This window comes from Lampris incognitus, chromosome 5, assembly GCF_029633865.1.
Source record: "Lampris incognitus isolate fLamInc1 chromosome 5, fLamInc1.hap2, whole genome shotgun sequence".
NCBI lineage: Eukaryota > Metazoa > Chordata > Actinopteri > Lampriformes > Lampridae > Lampris > Lampris incognitus.
In genome coordinates, this window is record NC_079215.1 from 27264025 (window position 1) to 27273374 (window position 9350).

Here is a 9350-nt window from a genome sequence, read left to right on the forward strand (position 1 = left end):
CCCCCCCACCCCCGCTTTTTCTCTCTCTCTCTCTCTCTCTCTCTCTCTCTCTCTCTCTCTCTCTCTCTCTCTCTCTCTCTCTCTCTCTCTCTCTCTCTCTCTCTCTCTCTCTCTCTCTCTCTCTCTCTCTCTCTCTCTCTCTCTCTCTCTCTCTCTCTCTCTCTCTCTCTCTCTCTCTCTCTCTCTCTCTGAGCGGAAGTGCGAGTGAGTGTACGGAGCAGCAGCGTGTTGTTTCGGTGTGAGTGAGTTTCTGAATTTTGGACTTTTTTGTCTGGTCCCTTTCACGTGCTTTCTGTGGGTTTGTTGTTGTTTAGTTTTTAGTTCGTTTTTCTCGGTGGTAGGTTTAAGCGGAGTTTTATTTTCGGTAGCGCTGCCACCGGCCCGGCGGGGCAATATGGCCGCTGTGGGAGGTGGAGGAACGGCGTTCGAAAAGTTGACACGCCGGCACGCGATTAAAGTGGCTCCGGTGGTCAAATGCTCGGTGGAGGAGTGCTGCCTCGCGGTAGGTGAGCATGTGGGCTATGGAAGCATCAAATCGGCGTCCAGAATGAACGGTGCAGTAGTTATGTTTATTGACAGTATTGATAAGGTCAACCAGGTGGTGCAAAGTGGTGTGGGGATTAGGGACATGTTGACTCCCGGTCTGCCGCTGGTTAACCCAGCCAAGAGAATCACCTTTTGCAATGCTCCCCCGTTCATGAGTAATGCAGCTTTTGAGAAGGAGCTTGCAAGATACGGACAACTAGTGTCCCCCCATAAAAATGGTCTCCTCCGGTTGCCAGTCTCCTCACTTGAAACACGTTGTGTCCCATAGGAGGCAAGGGTTCATGATTTTGAAAAATAATGCAGAGGATTTGGATCTGAAGCTGAAATTCAGGATTGATTACTTTGATTATATTGTATTTGTTACTTCTGGTATGATGAAATGTTTTGGCTGTGGGTCAGAGGGGCATTTAGTAAGGTCTTGTCCCGAAAGGAGTGAGGGTAGGTCTGAGCCTCAAGGGCCGCCTTCGTCCACCGATGCCGCCGCGAACGGCGCTTCTCCGGCTGGAGACGGCGCGGCCGAGTCGGCACAGGGCAGACAGGAGGCTGGGGAGCGAGGGGTGGAAGAAACAGACCAGGTGGTGACACAGAAAAAGACCGAGGCTGGGGAACATGAGGAAAATGGACGGACTGAGCAGGCAGGAGAAGGAGGTGTGCAGGCTGAGCATATTAAAACCGTTGAGCACACTGAGGTGACAGAACTTGGGCAGGTCACAGCTGATGGCCAGGATGAGAAGGTAGCGGACGTTGAACAGAATGAAACGGAAGATGAAAACAGCGAGACCAGGGATAATAGCAAATTGGCTGGGCCAGATACGAGTGGTGGTCGGAGGACGCAAATACAGCAGACTGCTGTTAGAGTGGCAGAATCTGTACTCGAAGAAGAGGCAGAGATTATGTTGGACGATGAAATAAAATCAAAAAAGTCAATTAAAAGGAAGCCGACTGAAGGTAGACAGGAAAATGTAAAAGTGAAGAGGGCTTCAAAAGATAAAAAGCCATCCTCCTCTTTGTCTGATGAGAACACAGACGAAAGTGAGTGTGAGTTAGGTTCCTCTCCTCGTACACAGGTGGACACAGAAGGCAGCTATGCCTTTCTGAAGATCAGGACGTTTTTGCAGGTTACCAAGGGTGTGAGGGCGGTCAAGGTGGAAAATTATTTTCCAGACTTGCAGCTTTTTATTGAATCAGTTAAATGCTTTATGAAAAACACAGGGGACTTGGAGGCGAACACATTCACTGAGCAGGAAGTCTTCAGACTGAAAAAACTTGTACAGAAGGTAAAACTGCAACTTCCTGATGATGATTAAGACACGTTTGGGTATTGTTATCTTTTTGGTCAGTGTACGCTTGTTTCTGGCACAGTTCAGCCCCACTCTCCTCATGTGTAATATACAATTAGGCACTTTAAATCTGAATGGAGCAAGAGATGACATGAAAAGAGCTGCTGTGTTTAAACTGGTTGAGCTGAAGAAAATAGATGTCTTGCTTGTGCAAGAAACACATAGCACAGCAGATAATGAAACTGAATGGAAGAGGGATTGGACTGGAAAATTGATTCTCAGTCATAAATCCAATATTAGTGGTGGGGTCGGGATTCTTTTCTCAAGAGATTTTTGCCATGCTCCCTTGAGGTAGAGGAAGTAGTCGAAGGCCGGCTACTGAAAGTAAGGGCACAGTATGACAACGCAACACTGGTTTTTATAAATGTTTATGGTCCAACCCTTGGCCCTGAAAGAGTAGTTTTTCTGGATGTGTTATCTGATGTTATTAGTAAATGTGACAGTGAGGAGTATTTATTTCTGGGAGGGGACTTTAACTGTACAGAGAATTGCAAGTTGGACAGGAACCATCGGGAACCACATCCTGCATCTCTTAGTCGGCTCACACGCTTGGTTAATTCGTGTGAACTGACAGATGTTTGGAGAGCTTTTTATGGGACCCAGAGGCAGTATACATGGACACATCTAAAAGATAACGCACTATCCATGGCACGGCTTGATCGGTTTTATTGTTTTAAACATCATTTTAATGTGTTTAAACAATGTAACATGCTTCCAGTTTGTTTCTCTGACCACTCTCTTGTACAGTGCTCGGTTTTCATACGAAGTGTTAAAACAAATAGTGCTTTCTGGCATTTTAACACAGGCCTCCTAAATGATAACAACTTTAGAGATGCTTTTAAGTTTTTCTGGGGCCAATATAGGAGCCGAAGGTCTGAATTTATTTCTCTGCAGCAATCGTGGGACATTGGCAAGTGTCAGATAAAGCAGTTTTGCCAGCAGTACACTCGCAATGTCACCAGAGACATAGCCAGATCTATGAGAGATCTAGAGGATGAAATGGTGGAACTACAGAATTTGGCAGATTCCACAGGAGACAGAGGCCATGTAGAAGCTCTCAAATCCAGAAAGTCTGCTTTGGCTAGCCTGCTGGGTATTACAGCACAGGGGGCACTGGTCCGCTCACGCTTTCTGAACGCCACACATATGGATGCTCCTTCTCACTTTTTCTTTAGTCTAGAGCGCAAGAATGGGCAGAGAAAAACCATTCACTCTCTGCGTACTAACACTGGTGTGCAGCTGTCAGATTTTTCTGGAATTCTGAAATACGCAGCAGGGTTCTACAGTGACCTCTATAAGAGTGAACTCAGGCAGGATGTGCTGGGGGCTGAGTCATTCTATCATGGGCTAAAAAAGGTTGAGGTAGCGCTCAATACAGACCTCGAGGCTCAACTGTCCCCTGAAGAACTTCATGACGCCCTGCAAAGTCTGGAAAGTGGCAAGGCACCTGGTATAGACAGGTTACCTGTTGACTTCTATAAGTCTTTTTGGCCGGTGCTCGGAGGGGATTTGTTGACTGTACTGAGGAATAGTGCAACTGAGGGGCGATTGCCTCAGAGTTGCAGAAGGGCCGTCATTACTCTCTTGCCGAAGAAAGGGGATCTGCAGGACATTAAGAACTGGCGGCCAGTGTCCTTGCTCTGCACCGATTACAAGATCTTTTCTAAGGTGCTAGCAAACAGACTGAGAAAGGTGATGAAGGAGGTCATCCATGTTGACCAGACTTACTGTGTGCCCGGTAGGCTGATCACTGACAACATTGCATTAATTAGGGACGTTTTGGACATCTCTAGTTCATTGGGAGTTGAAACTGGTCTTATTTCCATAGATCAGGAAAAGGCTTTTGACCGGGTTGAACACCAGCACTTGTGGCAAACCATGAAAGCTTTCAGTCTCAGCCCAGGTTTTATAGCTACGATCAAGGTTTTGTACAGTGACATTGAGAGTGTACTTAAAATTAACGGTGGTTTGAGTGCTCCTTTTAAGGTTCAAAGGGGAATCAGGCAGGGATGTTCTTTGTCTGGAATGTTGTACTCCCTGGCCATTGAGCCCCTGTTGCATAAATTGAGGTGTGAGTTGTCTGGAGTTGCTTTTGCTGGTTGCGGCACAACTTTTAAGCTCTCTGCCTATGCCGATGATGTAGCTGTTTTTGTAAAGGACCAAAGAGATATTGATGTCTTAGTAAAAAATGTTATGAAGTTTGGTCAGATATCATCGGCTAGGGTAAACTGGGGAAAAAGTGAGGCACTGATGGTAGGAGAGGGACTGAACAGTAAACTCATGTTACCTGGGGGATTGACATGGAAAAGGGGAGGGATGAAATATCTGGGAGTGTTTGTGGGGAATGACACCTTCTCAAATAAGAATTGGGAGAATGTCTTGGAAAAAGTTGAAGGGCGTCTTAGGAAGTGGAAATGGATTCTACCACAACTGTCGTATAGGGGGCGCATGTTAGTAATCAACAACTTGGTGTCATCAACGCTATGGCATCGATTAACATGCGTTGATCCTCCAACCAACCTCCTGGCCAAGATTCAGGCTGTGCTGGTGAACTTTTTCTGGGACAACTTGCACTGGATCCCTCAGAGTGTGCTGTACCTTCCTAAAGATGAGGGGGGTCAAGGGCTAGTCCATCTGGCCAGCAGGGGTGCAGCCTTCCGCCTCCAGTTCATTCAAAGATTGCTCACTGGGCCTAGAGATCTAGTGTGGCGACCAGCAGCCTGTGCAATACTTCGACGGTGTTGTGGACTCGGAATAGACCTGCCCTTGTTCCTAATGGCTATTAAGAACTCAGACCTCAACGGATTGCCTGGATTTTATCGTGGGCTCATGAGAGTGTGGAATATGTTCAAGAAGGAGAGAATGGGCTGTTCTGACTCTCTGAGCTGGCTTCTAAAAGAGCCGGTGGTGTATGGTGGGCGTATGGACATGTTCTGCGACTTTGGACCCACGGTATCAAAGCTGTTCTGCCAGGCAAAGGTCGTCACATTGGGTCAGGTGGTGGAGCTGGCTGGGCCCAATCTTGACAACGCTGCCACTCTAGCATCTCACCTGGGAGTGAAATCTACGCGCCTCCTTAGTCGGGTACTACTTAAGTGGAACGGTCAGCTCACAGCAGTAGAACGGGGGCTTTTGACATCATACTGCAGTGGTTCTACTCATCCCAATTGTGAGGATCCATTTCCTGTTTTAAAGGTTGTTCCTGATCTGAAAAATTGTATGGGGCCGCTTTTGGATTTGGGAAATGCTCTTAATGAAAGGCTGAATGTACTTAAAGGTAAGACCATGTATAATGTGCTTGTAAAAGTCTTGAATAAAGATAAACTGAGTGGTCGGACTGATACACCCTGGAGGGCCCAGCTGGGCTTGGGGGAGAATGTGAAGCCAGTCTGGAGGGGCTTATACAAACCACCGTTAATTAAAAAGGCTGGTGATCTGCAGTGGAGGGTCTTGCATGGCATAGTGGCGGTCAATGCTTTTGTTTCTGTGCTAGATCCTAATGTGAATGACAGCTGTCCCTATTGTGCCCAGAGAGAAACAGTGTTTCATTGCTTCTCAGAATGTGTGAGGCTTACACCCCTGTTCCTGCTACTAGACCGCTTTAGATCATCTGGGGAAAGTTTCTGGAAACAGAATTTCATTTTTGGTTTCAAATATAGTCAACGTGTAAAATTTAAATGTCAACTCTTGAACTTTATTTCAGGGCAGGCAAAGATGGCTATCTATGTGAGCCGTAAAAAGATAATTAAAGAATGTATAGAATGTCATGTTGAACTGTTGTTCTGCAGGATGGTCAAGGCCAGGATAAAAGTAGACTTCAATTACTACAAGGCAATGAAAGACCTGGTCACATTCACAACCTTGTGGTGTTATAAAGGGCTGCTGTGTTCCACCATAAAAGATGAGCTGGTCTTTTCTAAAGAACTTGGATAAAAGAGGTCTTACCTGTTTTTTATTTTTTGAGTTGTCGGTGAATGATTGTTTTTTTGGGCTTGTAAAAAATGCTTATTGATTGTTTATACCTCGACAAGTATTGTTTATGTTCGGAGGGATTTCAAGTCTGCTTTTTGTCTAAATTTTTCTGTTAAATAAAGACTTGGTTTAAAATTCAATTCTCTCTCTCTTTCTCTCTCTCTCTCTCTCTCTCTCTCTCTCTCTCTCACACACACACACACACTGTCTCTCTCGCTCTGTCTCTGTCTCTGTGTCTCTCACAATCATAAAACCTATTAACATCAGTCAACATTAAAACATTTATCTAGAATTATTCCATAGGAAGACAATTTGCAAAGGTGAACATGACATCCAATTTAAAATTTGGAATCACCTGAAACAATATTCATAATGCCACAGAAAACATTCAAAGGCCATGGTAGATTTGAGAAATAATTTCTTTACCTGGGGGGGGGATGTCTGTGGTCAGTAACCATTACATACTAGTCAAGAATCTTAAATGTTAACTGACCTAATAAATATTAGCGAAAATCACACACATTCAAATCATAAGCTGTCCTCGCACTGTCCCATTACCAGGGACAAGAGAAGCAGATCTTTGTGATGTGTTTTGCCATAGTTTTAAATGAATGATCAGAAATATGTATGCAATGCTATATTGGAGAGGCAAAAAAGTGTGCAGTCGGTAAAGATATAGATTTTTCATAATCATATAGGGTCAGTCCAGTACTTTACCTGTACCCCCATCCATAGTGTTAGTGGTTGTGTCAAGAAGGGCAACCGACATAACATTTTTCCAAGTCATTATGCGGATTGACAAGACCACCATCACTGCTGTGCCCTCACAGGGTACCGATGGAAATGATCAAATCTGCTGTAGCAACCCCTGGGAAACAGGAAACAAGCCCAAAGAAGAAGAATATGGGTCATTTCCAGAAGCTGTTGGTAGTAGCAAATGTTTATGTCGTCTTATGTAAAGCACACTTGTAATCCTCAACCAGCCATCAGTCAGTGCGCGCTTGATTCAAAGTCACTCCCCTTGGATTTTTCTAAACTTTAAAACCTCCCTCTTCTCACATAGCTATACTATCCTTCCTCATATCTCAAGCTCTACACGTCCCTAGACCAGGTAACAACCCGATAAACAGGATTTGCCAGCAAAAATGCCTTCCTCATTTGGGCGTTTTCACATTAGTTACTGTGATGTTTTGTGCTTCTCATAACATCAGTAAATGGACAGACAACAACTAGAGTGAATGATTTTAGTGAAGTCTCACAGGATATATTTTACACATGGCAGGTGGGTTCCTGACTGCAAATAAGTTCTCGGCTACCTAGTTGGCTAACATATCCTAATCCTCCTATCAGCAAGGGACGTACTTAGACTAGAGCCCAGTCAGCTTGTGGACATTAATTACTCTTTTCTTTCTTTCTTTTTTTTTTTTTTGGAACAACTCAGTTTCAATTTCCGAAGTGCTACTGAAGTACCTTCCTTGTAAGCATTCTCAAATACCCATAATAAAAAACAAAAACCCACAATGGCCTTAACTTTGACCGTTATCCTTACTTGCAATAAATGCATGTGCTGTAGCTGTCCATAAAACAACAACTGAAGTCGATTTCTATAGTGCAACCAAAACAGTCCTTTACTTTGTGCTTTAAGCTTGCTTGTATAGAACAGTCCATGGAACAATACTCTTTGTTTGTAAAGTCTCAAAAATAACAACATTGTCAGTCCGTGAGCTAGAATAATCTCTCAGTCCGTAACAGTCAATATTGTTTCGTGAGACAACTCATACTCACAGAGGTAGGGGGGGGGACATCTGTTATGTCGAACAGGATATCTTGGCAGTGGTCTGGGGTATTTTGGGCCCTATACATAAGCAATCTCTGGGGGCCCCTTTCCTCTTTTTTCTCTCACGCATCACTTTTTTTTAGTTCTAACATACTGTATATTATTTATAATCACAGTACATTAATCTATTTTAACCTAACTTAACCTAACCTTACCCTAACTTAACTATCTTGCAGTGATTAGGTAGCTAGCTGCTACCAAGCTGTGGTAGTAGGAGTTAGCTAGCCACCTTTCTTTTAAAAGCTCGTAGTTCACCTTTCTTTTGGAAGAAATTACTCAACAGTTGTTTCAGAATATATTTAAAATATTCTAACATTTCAAATCACATTTCCTTCTTGAACAATTTTTATTTATTTATTTATTTATTTATTTTAATGAACATAGTTGGAGCGCGACTCTCAACACCAGCTCATCAGAAAGTCTTTGTACCTCTCAGGTGATAACTCAACCAGATAACCAGAATAACTCGCCCACTCCTGCTTTGAGCTGGCATTGACAAGGATGAGAGCTCGATGTCAGCACTCTCTGCTGTACCTGTGTCTGGTGTGTTGGTTTGCCCCTCATCTGTTAAGTCTGTTTCTGAATTCATCTGAGTGCGGGGTGGTGTTTTCCTCAGATGGCATCTGTTGCATCTGTAGTGCTGTCCTGAAGATGTCACTATGTCATAGGACCGTGGTTCACCCCTCTGTGCGGTGACTACAGCTGGACGCCAACCTTGTGCTGTCTCCGTGTGAACAGTACTACCTGGGTGCAGTTCTGGAAGCCACTTTGCTCCTCTGTTGCAGTACTGTTGCTGTCTTTTCTGTAGATTTTGGAGAGTTGAGTGTACATCTTTGTTCTTCCCGAGCTTCCCGAGCCCCCCCCCCCCCCCCCCCCACACACACACACACACTACGACGCCGCTGGCTGGTGGTGTGTGTTGACAACAGTCTCATCCCTATCGCCATCTGGCCCTGGTGGAATGCTCTGGAGCTCAGTAGGGACTTTCTTGAAAAAGGATGAGTTCCTTGTGATGGAGTGTCCATCCTTTGTTGCTGTGACCATTGAGTCTTTCATCTTTGACACAGTGTATGGTTCACTGTTGCAGGTGTGGTGATCTTGTTGTGCTTAGGCTGGCGGTGGAGCACGATGTCTCCTGGGGTGAGAGTACTTGGTATTGAGTGACGACGTTTGTCGGCATAAACTTTCATCTTAACTTTGGCTTCTCGATCTTTTGCTCGGATTCCATGATCTGAGCTTTTGGAAGTGGCATGGTGGACTGTGGGAATCTTTGTGTAGATCTTCCGTTGGAACAGAAGCTCCGCTGGTGAAGCATCTGTGGTACTGTGTGGTGTGGAACGATACTCTCGAAGGAATATGTTGAGGTGCTGCTTCTTGTGTTCCTGCAGCACAGATGGTCTTGCTTAGTGTGCGCATAAAACGTTCTGCGGTGGCGTTAGCCTGGGACCACTGGGGTGTGATTTTGCGGTGGTGAAACGCATGGTAGGTTGCGAACTGGGCAAACTGGTCACCAGTGGCGGCTGTTGCTAAACATTTGGGGGGGGCGCAGTTTACCTTGGCGCAGCACACCTGACAGCTGCTTTAATGTCCACACAGTCACAGACTTATTAAGAAGGACAGTGTAGCCTATAGACTTTATCAGGGTTCGTTGACGG